Here is a 16,567-nt window from a genome sequence, read left to right on the forward strand (position 1 = left end):
TAAAATGATCAGAATAATTACAATCAATGCTTATCATAAAGCAAGCTTTTACTAGCTAGAATTAAAAGGCCGCCACTGTTAAAGGCAAGTCTTTGGATTGAGAGGTCAGACCCCCTTGAAGAAAAAAGAATGAGGAACCTGAAAGTCACCAAGATCTGCTCCTATTTACCAATTTTTTCTTCCTCATTTTCATATATTCTCACTTTCATGGTTTCTTTAGTTCTTTCTCTGGATCTTATCCTATTGTCTTTCTTCTTCTGCTTACTTAGAGCCTCTTGTAAAGTACTACTTATTTTATTTGAGCTTGCACTTAAGAATTTCTAAGAAGCTGAGCATGGTGGTGCACGCTTGTAATCCCAGCATTTGGGAGGCTGATACAGGAGGATGGTGGTTCATGGATAGCCTCAACTACTTAGTGAGTCCCTTTGCAACTCAGTGAGACCCTGTTTCAAAAAATAAAGAATAAAAAATAGAGCTGGGGGTATAGCTTGTAGGTAGAATGCCCCTAGATTCCATCCCAAGTACTGCAAAAAAAAGTTTCTAAGAATAATAAACAAGCTTTTCTTTCATATATTTTTATATTCATGCTTTGGAGGAAATAAGCAAAAGATAGTATGCAAAAATAAGTAACGGTGACTACTCATTTAAGTCTGAATTGTCCTCAAAGAGATTCTGTTGATAATTTCTTGAGTATTTTATGTCTATAATAGTTGGTTTAAAAAATGTGTAAGGAGGCTGAGACAGGAGGATTGAGGTTTGCAGACAGCCTCAGCTACTTAGGCCCTTCGCAACTCAGTGAGACTCTGCTTCAAAATAAAGAATAACAACTAAGAATAGGGCTGGGGGTGTCGCTCAGAGGTAAAATGCCCCCTGGGTTCCATCCCCAGTACTGCCAAAAAAAAAAAAGTGTCAAATGTAAAGTTTGGGACAATCATCGTGCCACTATTTCCAGTGAGTGGTAGACCAGACTAAAGGACCAAAATGTATAGAATGGAATAAGAGTTCCTTAAAGTTCTTAGTGGTATATTTTATTTTGTCTAGAATTTATATCTATATAAAAAATGAAATTATTGATTAGACTAAATCACATTTAAGCTAATGCTTAGAATTAGGGAGAAAAATTCTCTAAAATATTATGTATTCCACACGAATACATCTATTATCTATTTCAATAACATACTTGGTATCAAGGGTTGTGTTTACTGTGTATCAATGGGTAAATTTATTTGTTTTTAAATTATTCTATATCAGTTATATGGAATAACATCATAGCATAGTTATACACACATGAAAACACAATTTGACCAATTTCTATCCCCGGTACTTCTCCAACCTCCCCTCCTCTCTCCTGGATCCCCTCTCTTTCCTAATGATCTCTCTTCTGCTTTCATTGTGCCCTCTTTCTCCTGCTTTTTCCCCTCTTGCTTCTACATGCAAGAGAAAATAAACAATACTTTTCTCTGAGTTTGACTTATTTTGCTTAAAATTATGGTCTCCAGTTCAATTCCTTTTCCTGCAATTTCTTAGTCTTTGAAAACAGAGGTGTTTTACTTTTAAAAGCTAAATATGAGTTTCACAAATTATACCAAATTTTACAACCCAATCAGTCACTTTGTGTTAGATAAGAACACTTAAAAACACTATTAATTGGAGTAATAAATCGAGTGTAAGTGATCTATACAGCAAAGACATAGAATGTCTCTGACCAGATGGTCTTCAGAATATACAGGAATTATACCACCTACTTTGCATTATGTGGAGAAAAGGCAATTAACATTTTTACATACATTGATGAAAATACTACTCATTGTATTTAAGATATGTTAGTGAAATGCAAAGGACTAAGGGTGTGTGTCATGTTGAAACCTAAACCCCAAGGTGCTAGGAGGTGGGGCCTTCGCATGGTGGAGGTGGTTAGACCACTGAGGATAGAGCCCAATGGATAAGATTAGTGTCCTCCTAAAGAGGCCTCACAGAACTGGCTCATTTCTTCCACCATGTGAGGACACAGGGAGATGGCAGGTCTTCACCAGTCACTGATTTCGTGGACACTTTGATCTTGGATTGCTCAGCCTCCAGAGAATTCTATTTCTATTGTTTATATGCCATCCAGAGTCCTTTCTTCCTCCCTTTCCTGCCTTCTTCTCTTCCTTCCTTTTTTTCCTCCTCCCCTCTCTCTTGTTCTTTCTAGAGATGGAACTCAGGGGCATTCTACCTTCAAGCTACACCCTTCATTTATTTTTATTTTTAATTTTTTGGAAATTGAGTCTTTCTAGGTTACTGAGAATCTCCTTGAGTTACTGATGCTGGTCTTGAACCTGTGATTCTTCTGTCTTAGCCTCCCAAGTACTAGGATTACACATGTATACCACCATGTCCAGCTACCACCTAGTTTCTGATATTTTGGTATAGTTGCCCAAAGAACCAAGACATTTAAATACTACAGGTAAATCTTAACATAGCACATAGATAATTTTCTAGTAGAATGTTCATCCATTTTTCTTTTTATCATATCCGTATATCCTCACCAATCCATTCTAAGGTTATATAGTCCCTTTTGTTGATCCTTAAAGCTTTCTCGCTATGTGAGTATACATTATTTGATATTTTTAGTGATCTTAATGCTTCAGATTAACAATACATTTATTCATACAGTTTCCCAAAGTAGGTTATTGCAAATCTTTCTTCCTTGTCCTCAGAACTTAAACTAGAACAAGTATATTTTTTCTAATTTTTATTTTGTCACGTAGTCAGTGAATTTAATTTGCAGCAGCATTCAATCACTGAGAGAAAACTGATAAGCAAGGGTTGTCTAGAAAATTTTCAGGGTGGATTAACACTTCCCATGTCCAAGAAAACAATAAATCCCTGATTTTATCAGGAAATTATACATGTACTACACTGAACTCTGAGGAGAACGCTACTTTTAATGAAATGCAAAGAAATCATATAGAATATAGTTATAAAACTCTGAGAACTCAAAGTCTTATTTGTAAATCAAGAGTTGAACTTGATTATCATATCTTTGCCAAATATTCCAGATTTGGTAAAAAGCCCTATCTTATTATAATTTCTCTTAATGTGATTTCTAATAATTTAAACAGTGTAACATCATACATAATACATGTCAATATACTGTGCCAATATAGGATGTGATATAGCTATACTTCTCTTTTATATTTAAGATGTATGAACTCAATACATCCTGTTATCCAATGCAGCCAGGAAGACATTTGTGAAGAAAGTCAACTCAGTACTCCCTCTTTCAAAATAATTATTTCTTTCTTGGGTTTTGAGAACATTGTCAAACTCTGAGTGAATTACTTTCAGTGTATCCACTTAAAGGGGGAAACATTAATTAAAAGAGAGATTGAAGCTTTATAATAATAAATGTGTTAAGTGAAAGGTTAATAGATTAAACAAAGGAGAACAGTAGTATATAGGAGGGAGTGGGGTGGGGTGAGAGGGGGAGCTCACCGAGTGCATTTAGGTCCCTATGACTCTAAACTTTACTACAATGCGTGATTACAATGCACCAATTACAGTACATTTTTAAAGAAATAAATGAATCAAAACAACAAAATAAAAAGGAAAAGACAAGGCCTATATAGATCAATCAGTACACTTCTTATCAATTTATAGGCAAAGTAATAGTAAATATAATAATATAGATAAAAATGGTAAGGAGTATGTAGTCTTCTAAAGAATTTATAGTGCTTCTGGAGAAGAAAAAAAAAAACCTCAAAATATAATCAAAATTTTAATGAGGCTTCAAACCCTCAAAATCCTTTAAAAGAAACGGTTCCTTTCCCCCCCTTTTAAGAAGAAATTGAAAGATGTGAAAGCTTTGAAAAAAACAAAGCGTACTCTGGCAGGAAGAAATTCCATCTTGTTGGGTCTCTGAAACAGCGGAGGACTGAGCACTTGTAAACACGGTACCTTGAGCAATAGTTGCCTTATGCCTTATAGTTTGAGGCCAAGAATAGCATGATAAACTTAGAATGTGTTTATCTCTTGGCAGCTTCATGTTACTTGCAAGCTGGGAGGGACAAAGACCAACAATTTTCCACCTACAAAGTGCATCTAAGCTGGCAGGGAGCTCTGTGAATAAGTCAACTGGAGCCTTCAGTTCACAACCACTTCTCAAAGACAGATGGACACTTTTGGAAAGGGGGATGATTCAGCCAATATCTCATGGAGTTTGTGGTTATAATGTCCTGGAGTTGGGGTGCGCGGGTGGGAGGAAGCTTTAATTTGGAGATTCCACATACATTTGGAGCTATTTTTAGAGTCAAGCAGTATGTGTTCACATTTTCATAATTCCATGTTCATTGCTAGTTGGAAACAGGTAGGAAGGTGGCAGCATTTTGGAAACCTGTGTTTTTTCTGGAAGATAGAGATAACCAAGCAATTTCCCCAAGTATCAGAGTTAAGAGCTTTATTTCTTTCATAATAGTAAAGCATTGCATCTGTTTTAGTCAATGACTTAATGTCAATTGTTTAATGACTCTAAACCCAGGCAGACTTTTGTATTTTATTTTCAAGTTGCTTAATTTAGGAATAGCATCAATTGTGTGAGGTGAGGTTGAGAAGAGAGGAGCTTTAATGCTGCAATTTTCAGGACTGAGCAAAGGAACTTCTTGCTACAAAGTTTGAGACATCTGCCCAAGTTGGGTTATTTGTGTATTAGGGGTGTTATGTTTCAAATTACAGAGATATTTTGAGATCATAAAACAAAGTTCTTTTTTTAACCCACTGGATTCATATTTTTTGCTTTCAACAGAAACCTCTTCTGCTTCAAAATTCAGCAAACTGCCCCAACTTATTCTGGAATAACAATATTTGAAAAGTGCAGGTAAATTTTTTTTTGTTATCAGGAAAGCTCATTTTGTGGATACAGCATAGTTCTGACTGGACAAAAAAATTGAAAAGAAATTATTCATAATACCTTAAGGAATAAAGAATGATTCCATCTCTTTCCATAAAATTTTCTGTGATCAAACAGAAAATACAAACTAATGTCCAAATAGAATTTAAATGTGTCCAGTTCTCGTTCAACTCAAAAATTTCTGTGTGAAGCTTGTTCATGTGAAATAAAATAAATTACTTTTCCTATTTTGTTTTCTTTTACAAGTTATTAAAAAAAAGATTTGTGAAGAAAAAAGGCAATGGTGAAAACAGCAGATACTTAGGAATAGATTCTAAGGAGTTATTGAATGACTCACCATGATTTTTTCCAGACAGTGGCGAATTAACATATTATACACCCAAAGCAAAATCAATGCAATTGAGCCTGCCAAATTCTAATTTCTTTGCTTTGCCACATGTCCAGAATAATTGTTTGTTTTCCCAAAAAGTGATTTCCTGTGGACCTCCACCGTACCTCAAGCTGGATGTAAATCCTGAGAAAAGTGACTAGTTATTTTTCAACTTGTACCCTACAATCCTTAATCTGTGCTTCCACTCAGCCCAAGCCAGGTCAGTATTACTATTATTTTTTCATTTTATTGTGTACCCCGAAGAAGTCAATCTGTTCAATTCCAATTCCACCACTACATAGAAAAGTTCTTTGTGTTTTCATTTGGGTAGATAGTGAATCAGAATTGACATAAAGGCTTCCTGCTGTTGAAGGGGAAGCAGTCCCATCCAGAAGGCCACTAAGTTTAACTAAAACTTGTCATTCTCATTGTTAAATCATCACTCTTTATATATCAGTGTCTTTTTTTTTTTTTTTTTTGGTGGTACTGAGGTTCCTGGAAGCCCTTCTACCTCCGGGCTACACTCCCAGACCTATTTTTACATTTTTATTTGGAAACAGGGTCTCCTAAGCCAGCGTGCACCATCATGGCAATAAAGCCAAAAGGAACCAAAATTGTCAGGAGAAGTGAACTTTCCTGTCTACCAAGAACAGAGTAATCTGTTGCTTCTCGCTTTTATTGTTATAACCTGATATAAATATAGAAGCTATGAAAAGTCTGAAAAGATGGAGAGTTTATCCTCCCCTCTATGCCAGGGAAGATATTCTGCCAAGTACCTCTTAAAACAGTATAATCCAGTCCTATGAGACTAAGCGAGTTGACGGGAATATAAAAAATTACTGTCCAGTACAAACTTAGCCAGTGAACACTTTCCATTTAAAAGCTTCTTGCTGCTGAACAAACATAGCTGACTCTCATGAAGATTATGTAAGCCATCATTGCCTTTACAAAAAGATTCCTCAGGTTACTTCAAGAGTGCCCTTTCATTACATGAAGTATAGGCCAATTCTATTTAAGTGTGATGAGCAACCTAAGCCACTGATGCAGATTGAACGTTTGGCTCTAAACCATGCCATTGGAAGCAGGTTCGAATGTTTACCAATGCTTTTCCTTGGCTGTATAGTACCTGCACCTGTGTTTTATGCTAAGAAAATATTTCTATCCCCAGAAATATTTAAACTGCTTAAATTCAAAACACAGAAGCAAAGTAGACAATTCTAACTCTGTGTTAAGGACCTGCTCCTCTACCTTTGCAAAAAAAACAAAACAAAACAAAACAAAACAAAACAAAACAAAAAACTCAACCCAATTTTAACTTCTTTCTACCTACTTTTCATGTAGGCATATATGTATTTATTTATTTATTTACTTTTTGCCACACTATGTTCTAGTTAACCCTTACCCAGAAGGATTTACACTGTAGTAGCCGATGAAAAAGGAGGTACAGAAATCCAAGCATTTTATACAAAAATGGCAAAAGATTGAGAGCTATCCCAAGTTTAATTCTTAAGAGATTTGGAGCTGGGTATGGTGGCACACACTTGTTATCCCAGCATTTGGGAAGCTGAGACAGAAGGATTGCGGTTTGAGGACAGCCTCAGCTACTTAGAGAGACCCTTTGCAACTCAGTGGAGACCCTGTTTCAAAATAAAGAACAAAAAATAGGGTTTGGGGTATAGCTTGGAGGTAGAATGCTCCTGGGTTCCATCCCCAGTACTGCAAAAAGAAGAAGAAGAAGAAGAAGAAGAAGAAGAAGAAGGAGGAGGAGGAGGAGGAGGAGGAGGAGGAGGAGGAGGAGGAGGAGGAGGAGGAGGACGAGGACGAGGACAAGGAGGAGGACGAGGAGGAGGAGGAGGAGGAGGAGGAGGAGGAGGAGGAGAGAGTTGGTATCTACTACTAATTAGGTTCAATATTTTTTTCTGGTCTCAAAACCTATGAGGTCAATCCCTGAAAAGCTATTTACTACAGACAAATTCACTGAAATATAATGTGTTGAAGGCTAGCATATTTGTATTTGCTAAATAAAAAAATTAATTACAGCAGTCCACATTGGCTATCTGTGAAATTATTTGATCAATTTTTTATTTGACTTTAAAAATATCTTATGGGTTGTTTAATGTATCTCTGTTTCACCTAATAAAATATATGCATATATATAAATATATATTAAAGAGGATAATATTTTCATAAAAACATTTAATGAAATATTTTACATATTCATAAATTAATTTACTATTTAATAATTTTGAATATGTTCTTGAATATAAATATATTTGAATACAGTTTCATGAATACATTTTTATGTTCCTCAGATTTGACTTCTCTTCATTCTTCTTTATTCATTATTATTATTATTATTATTATTATTACAGTTCTAGGTATCAAACTCAGGGCCCTGTGTGTGCTAGACAAGCTAGACCACTGACCTACTCCCCGCGACCTTTTTTATTACACATTATCACTATCTCCTTTGCAACTGATCTTTGATCTTCCTTTTCATCCCTTACCCCTAAATTCACCGATCTGCCCCTAGGTAGGATACCATACATGCTAACCCAGAACAGTCCAAGTGCTACCTTTGTAATACATGAAATAACGTATGTTAGATATTTTAAAGTTTGGCTTGGACAATATAACCTATTATTTTTCTTCCGTGAGTCTTCCATTTCTGTTATTTCCAGTGTGAGAATATGTCTGATAGGGATGAACATGCAGCCTCCGGTTTTTGTTGTTCTTGTTGTTGATTTGTTTGTTTATCTCAGTTCCATACAGTTATAGGAACAAGGAGATACAAATTAAAATCGCTGAAAATATCATTAGGGAAACAAAATGAGAAATGATCAAATGAAACTTTGCAGTAAACCCAATGATTAATGAAACTATTTCACTCAGTCAAAATTGCCATAAATTTGTTCAAATAGCTTACAAACAGTATTGGAAAATTGAATTTTGCCACATTGACCATTGAAAAATTATCTTTTATGAAATTAATCTAGAGCTGGATAAAAGAAGTTATGAAGAGAAGCAAAGAAACTACAGAATCCTGTAGTATACTTATAAACCTCTTATAAGGACTGCATCACTGTTTACCGTTAACTTTAGAATTGTTCCTTTGAAAGCCTCTGAGTTAAGTATGCACAGAGTGTAACATAAACTCAAATGTAGGAGAATTTCAAATGTAGTAGCATTTCTTCATTGCTGGAGGAATATATATGTATATGTGGATATATATACACCCACCCAGCTGGGCATAGCAGTGCACACCTGTAATCCCAGTATTTGGGAAGTTGAGATAGGAAGATCACAGGTTCACAGCCAGCCTCAGTAATTTAGCAAGGCCCTCAGCTCAGCAACTTAGCAAGACCCAGTTCTATAATTTTTTAAAAATTAAAAAAATGCTTGGTGTGTAGTTTGGAGATAGAATACCCCTGGGTTTAATTTCCACCACTGCTCCCCACAAATATATGTAGGTGTGTACATGTATGTATGTATGTGTATGTACATATGATAGGCATATATAAAATATATAATATATTATCAAATATATATAAATACATATATATGTAAATATATATTTGCCTATCCCTTAGCACAGTATCTGGAATATTTAAAACACTAAAATAGGCCGGGTGTGGTGATGCACACTTATAATCCCCGTGCTTGGGAGGCAGAGACAGGAGGATTGGGCAGGTTCAAAGTCAGCCTCGCTGGCTTAAAAGACCCTGTTTCCAAATAAAAATATAAAAATGGGTCTGGGAGTGTAGCCCGGAGGTAGAAGGGTTTCCAAGAACCCCAGTACCACTAAAAAATAAAAATAAATAAATAAATAAAACACTAAAATATTTTATTTATTTGTTTATTTATTTACTTATTTATTTATTGTACTGGGATGGATCCCAGGGGCTTTCTACCTCCGGGCTACACTCCCAGACCTATTTTATATTTTATTTGGAAATAGGGTCTCACTAAGTTACTGAGAGCCTCACTAAGTAGCTGAGGCTGGCTTCAAAGTTGCGTGATCCTTCTGTCTCAGCCTTCTAAGTACTGTGATTACAAGCATGTGCCACCATGCCCAGCTATATTATAATTTAAATGATGCCTGCCAGGTGTGGTGGCACACGCTTGTAATCCCAGCACTTGGGAGGCTGAGACAGGTGGATCCCGCAGGTTCAGAGCCAGTCTCAGCTACTTAGTGAGGCTCTCAGCAACTTAGTGAGATCCTGTTTCCAAATAAAACATAAAATAGATCTGGGAGTATAGCCTGGAGGTAAAAAGCTTCTGGGTTCCACCCCCAGTATCACCAAAAAAAAAAATAAAAAATATATAAATAAATAATGCCTTAATAATACTAGTGTTTAATAGTACTTACTAAGTGCTATTATGTATAATACTTCACATAATATTCAACACTTAGATATTTGGCTGTTATTTGACATATATTTTAGTATTATTACATGATAAATGGTGATAGGAAACATAATCAAGTGGTTGAAATTTCCTATATAAATGTAGTTTAGCAAACATTTGCCAGCTTGGTCTTGATGAAGGCATAGAATCTTCAAAGGCATAATAGAATCAGGCTGTATAGGCTTCAGCTCGTCCAGATGTGAATAGGTATATGTTGATTGAAAGTGTTGTGACAAATATTTTCCCATGTGATTCATGTTTTCAAACTCATAAAGCACATAATGTGTTTGTAGACACATGCTTACATAAGTGTTAGAAACACAGCAACTTTTCCTCATATTCAAAATCAAGTTGTTTAGAGGCAGAGAAAAGAAAGAACTCTGGGTACTATAGCTTTATTATCTTGAGCATAGGCTGAAAGAGAGCTGTAAGACATTTTAAAGCTACCAAAAGCATTAAAACAAACAAGACAGAAATTGAATCTAGATAATAATATGTGAAAATTTATTTTAAAAATTTAGTGGCGAATTAAGGAACTAAGATGTTTTCTACTATGATATGTACAAAATGAGAAAATATTTAATAAAATATTCTAAAAAGAGATTTTTAAACAAGAATATTATATCCATTTGGACAATTATTTAAATGTAGATATATGGTTAAATTTTATTGATGTTACTTTGCTATAATTAGAATCTAACATTACTTAAGCAGAGAAATGTATATATTTTCTATTTTTAAAGATTAAAATAATTAGCATATATTTTTGCCAATAACCATAAAATATTATTGTTCAAAATTATAAAATAATTTTGAACTTTCACAAAATTTTGATATTCTTGGATACAGTAAAAGAAATAATATATTTTTAAAACTGTAAGATTTATCTTTCAGTGTCAAGTGGCTTTTAAAATCAATATTTTGATGATTTAACTGTGAATGAGTCAAAAACATACAGATTAGCTTTCATTGAAGGACACATGATATTAAAAATTTAGGCAAATGTTCTTGATTGACATAATTCTGCTTAGTTTGAGCTAAATAAAAATGCTTAAAAAGCTGATTCTCTAACATTACAAAATGTAGTTGAGTTTGTTAAAATGTTAATAGATGAAAATTTTTTGATTATTTTTCTCATAATGTCAACAATTAAATTCTACAAATATTAATATTGTATCTTTGATTTCCTACATTCTTCAGTTAACAAAATTTAGTTTATTTTAACTTGATTAAAAGGTATACAGGAACATTTACATATTTGGTACAGAAAACTGAAAAGGGGTTAGAGGTTTGAAGATATCAGTGACAGTCATCATCTAGGCAGAATTAAACCATTTTTATTTTAATATGTAGACATTTTAGAATTTATAATAAATACATGTTGTCTTCCAGGAAAATTACACAAATACAACACAAACAGTCCTAATGGATATCACAATGCTTTGACTTAGAGGAATGCTATTATGGATTCTTGGTTAACAAAGAAAAATATGGAATAAAGGTGACTATGAAGAAGGAAGGCAAGAAAGGGCAGGGAAGAGGGAAGCAGGGAAGGAGAAAAATAATAATCTGCCAATTTGAAATAATTCTCTTGCCATTCCCTTTGAGATCATTTAACCATAAATAAGCATGAAGTCAAGAAACAAATTCATAGTTCCTGCTTCTTTTATCTTTACATGGCACTGAACCCAGTATGTGTCTGCGTTAAAAAAAAAAAATGTCTAGCCTTCAAATGCAAGTCAATAACTTCTTACAGTTTTTCTCTGAAACACTGGGACTCAGTTTGCACAAGAAAAGTAAATGTTTTGATATTGTAGAGAAAAATATAGTAGTCTCCAATATAGGATTTTCAAGGATGAATCTGATGATGCATTTTTTTCAGCATCTTTATATTAGAGAATGATTTGCATACTTTATATTTGCCCATCTTAAGTATACAATTAAATCATCTTTTGGAAATTTACAGGGTGATGCAATCATTACCACAAATAATTTGTAAAATATTTCCATCATTCTTCTAAAATTTCTTGATCTCAACCTTCCAGTCTCAGACAACCACTTATATACTTGTTTGTCTTTAGAGATGTCTTTCTGGACATTTCATATACATGGAACCATGAAATACATAATCTTTTGCATCTGGATATGTTCCATTTAAATATGTCTTTGGGTTCATACCCATGTTCCAGCATACATAAATAGCTCATACAGCTTCAAAACTAAATATATTCTATTATACACATATGCCACATTTATTGATCAAAGCATCAGCCAATACATATTTGACCTGTTTCAACTATGTAACTGCTATGAATAATGTTTTTCATAAATATTTGTGTACAAATATTTGGGTACACACATGTTTTCCTTTTCACGGAGCCAGCCCCCTTTATTCATGTGTTCGGCATCCTTTCATTTAACCAACCACAGATCATATTAAAGATCATCGTGGTGCACACCTGTCATCCCAGTACTTCAAAGCTGAGACAAGAAAATCACACAGAAACCTATCAAGACCCTCAGCAACTTAGTGAGACCGAGTTAAAAAAAAAAAAACTGGGGAAGTAGCTCAGAGGTAGACTACCCCTGATGTAAAATTCTCAATACAAGTAAGTAAATAAATGTTTTATATTGAGTATGTACAGACTTTTCTCTTTCCATTTTTCTTTAAAACAATATAGTATCACAGCTAGTTATATATTATTTACATTGTACTAGATATTATAAGTAATTTGAAATAATTTAATGTAATGGTAGGAAGTGCATAGGTTAGATGCAAATACTGTACCATTTTATTTAAGGGACTTGAATGTCCGCAGATTTTGGCACCTGTACAGGGTTCTGGAATAAATTCTCCATGGGTCCTAGAGTCAACCTTCTATAGACACTCAGGGACAATTGTACATAGAAGTAGAATATTGGCCAAAATGATAACTTTTAAAACTTTTTCTTAGTGCATGTAGTCATACATCTTAATGGAGTACAAGATGGTAGAGGCATACATGCACATATAATCCCAATTCCCTCCCTCTCCCTTCTTCTCATATTTGGCTTAGTGATTAACTTTGATATGTTTATTAATGTACATCATGAACATTAGATAATTTCTCTCTTCCATCCTCCCATCCCTTCAGGCCTCCTTATTTGCTCATCTGTAGTATCTCCTTCTTCATCTAGAGTTCCTTTTATGACCCGTTTTCTCCCTAGATTTCCCATATTAGGAAGAGCATCCAATTTCTTATTTTTTGTGACTGGCTAATCCCACTTAAAATAATGTTCTCCAGTTCTATCCATTTCCCTATAAATGATGTAATTGTGTTTCTCTTCATGGCTGAGTGAAATTTTCAAAGATATTGGCCTGTAGTTTTCTTTCTTTGGGCTGTCTTTATTTGGTTTTGGTATTAATGTGATGTTGGCTTCATAGAATGTATTTAGGAGAGTCCTGTTTCTTTCTGATTCACAGAATAGATTGAGTAGTATTGAAATTGGCTCTTGTATAAAGGTTTATAAAATTCATTTATAAAATTCATTTGGGAAAGCATGTGGTCTTGGGCTTTTCTTCAAAGGTAGGATCTTTATTGCTATTTCAATCCCTTTGATTGCTATTGGTTGGTTTAAATTTTCTATATCCTCTTGATTTAATTTAGAAAGGTTGTATTTATCTAGAATGTTGTCAATTTCTTCCAGATTTTCCATTTTGTTGGAGTATAGTTTTTCAAAGTAGTGCCTGATAATCCTCTGGATTTCTACACTGTTGGTGGTAATATCTTTTTGTGATCTCTTATTTCATAATTTGGGTTGATTCTCTCTTTTTTGGTTAAGTTGGCTACTGGTTTACCTATCTTGTTAATGTTTTTGAGAAACCAGCTTTTAGTTTTGTTGACTTTCTGTATTTTTTTATTCTCTACTTCATTGATTTCTGCTCTGATTTTAATAATTTCCTGCCTTCTACTGACTGTAGACTGTTCTTGTTTTTCAAGGGCTTTGAGGTAAGTCATTTATTTATTTATTTGGCCATTTTCTGTTCTTCTTAAGTGGGCACTCAATGCTATGAATTTTTCTCTAATACTGCCTTTAAAGTGTCCTAGAGGTTTTGATATGATGTGTCTATATTTTAATTTGTTTCTAGTAATTTCTTGATTTCACCCCTTACTTCTTCTATGACCCATTCTTCATTCAGCTGTGCGGTGTTCAGTATCCACATATTTATGTGGTTTCTCTGAGTCTTCTTATAGTTGATTTCTATTTTCATTTCACTATGATCTGAAAAGATACAGGGCAGTATGTCACTTTTTTTTTAATTTGTTAGTGCTCACTTTGTGGCCCAGGATATGATCTACTTTGGAGAAGGTTCTATGAGTAACTGAGAAAAATGTGAATCTGCTGTAGTTGGGTGAAATATTCTATATGTGTCTAACAGGTCCATTTGGTTGATGGTGTTCTTTAGGTCTGAGGCAACTTTACTGACCTTTTGTCTAGAATATTGGTCTAATGGTGTGAGAGGGGTGTTGAAGTCTCTCAGTATTTTTGTATTGGGACTTATGTGTGACTTAATGTCACAAAGAGTTTGTATGAAAGTAGCTACACCTGTGTTTGGGGCATAAATGTTGACTACTGTTATTTCCTCTTGCTGGATTGTTACTCTTTTATGTGTGGGTGGAACCCAGGGGCTTTCTACCTCCAGGCTATACTCCCAGACATATTTTTATATTTTATTTGGAAACAGGGTCTCACTAAATTGCTGAGAGCATCACTAAGTAGCTGAGGCTGGCTTCGAATCTGTGCGATCCTCCTGTCTCAGCCTCCCAAGAGCGGAGATTACAAGTGTGCACCACCACACCCATCAGATTATTACTTTTACCAGTAAAAAATTATCTGCTTTGTTTCTTCTAATATGGTTGGGCTTAAAATATAACTTATCTGATATCATAGTTTCTACTTCTTGTCTTTGAGTTCTGTTGGCATGGATTATCTTGCTCCAGCCCTTTACCTTTAGTTTGTGACAATCTTTACTTCCAAGGTGTATTTCTTGCAGGCAGCAGATAGATGGATACTGTTTTTTAATCCATTTTGCCAACCACCTTATATCTTTTTATTGGGGAGTTGAGGCTATTTATGTTCAGTGTGATTATTGAAAGATGGTTTTTAATTTCTAACATATTGAAATTTAACTTCTGTTTGAGGTAGTGTTTGTTTTTCTTTGCTTAGTTGTTTGCTGGGTGAAAATTTTTGTTTCTCTGATTCTGACATGCATTACTTTTTTTTGTAATCTCTTTGAATATTTTCTCTAGTGTTGGTTTGGAAGACATAAGTTTTTTTTAGCTTCTGTTTGTAGTGGAATATTTTTATTTACCTATCTAATTAGAGATATAGTTTTGCTGGGTAGGAAATTTTTGGCTGCAATTTGTTTTCTTTCACAGTTTTGAATATGCTACTCCAGACTCTTCTGGTTTTCATGACTTGGTTTGGAATGTCTAGAGTGATTCTAATTGGTTTGCCTCTGAATGTAACTTGTTTTTTTTATTTTTGTTTTTGTTACCTTTTAGATTCTCTGCTTGGCTTCTACATTGGTCAGTTTGACTATTATGTGGTGTGGTTAACCTTTTCTCTGATCTTGTCTAAAGAGGGTTCTATAAGTTTCCCATACCTGTGTATTGACCTCTCATTCTATGTTTGGAAATTTTTCTAATATTACTCCTTTAAAAAGATTTTTATCCCTTTGATTTCACCTTCTATTTCCCCTTCTGTGCCAATTATTCTTAGGTTAGCTCTTTTAAATTTGGCCCATATTTCTTCAGTGTCTAATTCATGCTGTTGAATTATTTTTTCTAAGTTATATATTATGTCTTAGTTTTTGGAGTGATCATCTTCTAGGAGTGAGATTCTATTCTCCATGTGACCTAATCAATTGTTTATAGTTTGAATTGATGCCTTCACATCAATGGGTACATCCTTTATTTCTTTCAGATTCTCACTAAATTCTTTTCAGAAGTCCTGTATTATTTCTACAGTTACATTCCTCATTTGACCTTCTGGAGATCTCAGCAATTCTGTGTTGTAAAGTTCTTTATTGTGGGATTGTGGGAGCTCATTGCTTCCTTGTTAATCCTCCTTCTCATGACTTCAAAAGTTTGCATCTGTTGCTTTTGGTAGATTTCTCTCAGTCTCTAGGTTTCACTTGGTATACCCAAGGGCAAGTTGTGTTGTATTCAACAGTGAAGGTTGAGTGAGAAGGGAAGTGAAGGCATAAGTGCAGGAATAGGGTAAACCCATAGATAGGATCAAACAGAATGAGAGTATGAGTTTGGTAAGGCAGTATATAGTAGAGATGAAAGATAGTGAATATTTAGCAGTATTCTAGTAGCCAATGTAGAGTTTTTAGTATAGTGGCATGAAGTGGACTTAATACAAGACAAAGAGAAGAGAGGGGGGGAAAAGTGATGGAGAGAAGAGACTAGGCATGTACAAGGGGAGAAGCTTGGGAGAGGAGTTGTAGAGAGACCAATCAAACAAGCATACACACACACACACACACACACACACACACACACACACACAAAGAAAATGTAACCCTACAAATATATGAATAATTAGCAGACTGTGCCTCTGCAGTCTCTTTGTGCAGACATCGAGCACCACCACCACCTTCCCTGCTTCAAGCCTGGTTCTCTGAGTTTTTTAAGTCTATCCAGATGACCAGTATCAATGGGGCTGGATTCAGTGTTAAGCATAGAGTGCTCTCCATGTTTTTCATAGATGTAGAATCTTGATCTTTCCCTGCCTCTGTAGGTGGCGGATACCTCTGAGACCAAACTCAATCTAAGAGTCTCTTTTCTGCATAGCTAGGTCTGGGCTAGTATAATTTCTTCCAGTTTACCACAATGGGTGGTCGCTGGTGATTC

This window comes from Muscardinus avellanarius (assembly GCF_963383645.1).
Source record: "Muscardinus avellanarius genome assembly, chromosome: 1".
Lineage (NCBI taxonomy): Eukaryota > Metazoa > Chordata > Mammalia > Rodentia > Gliridae > Muscardinus > Muscardinus avellanarius.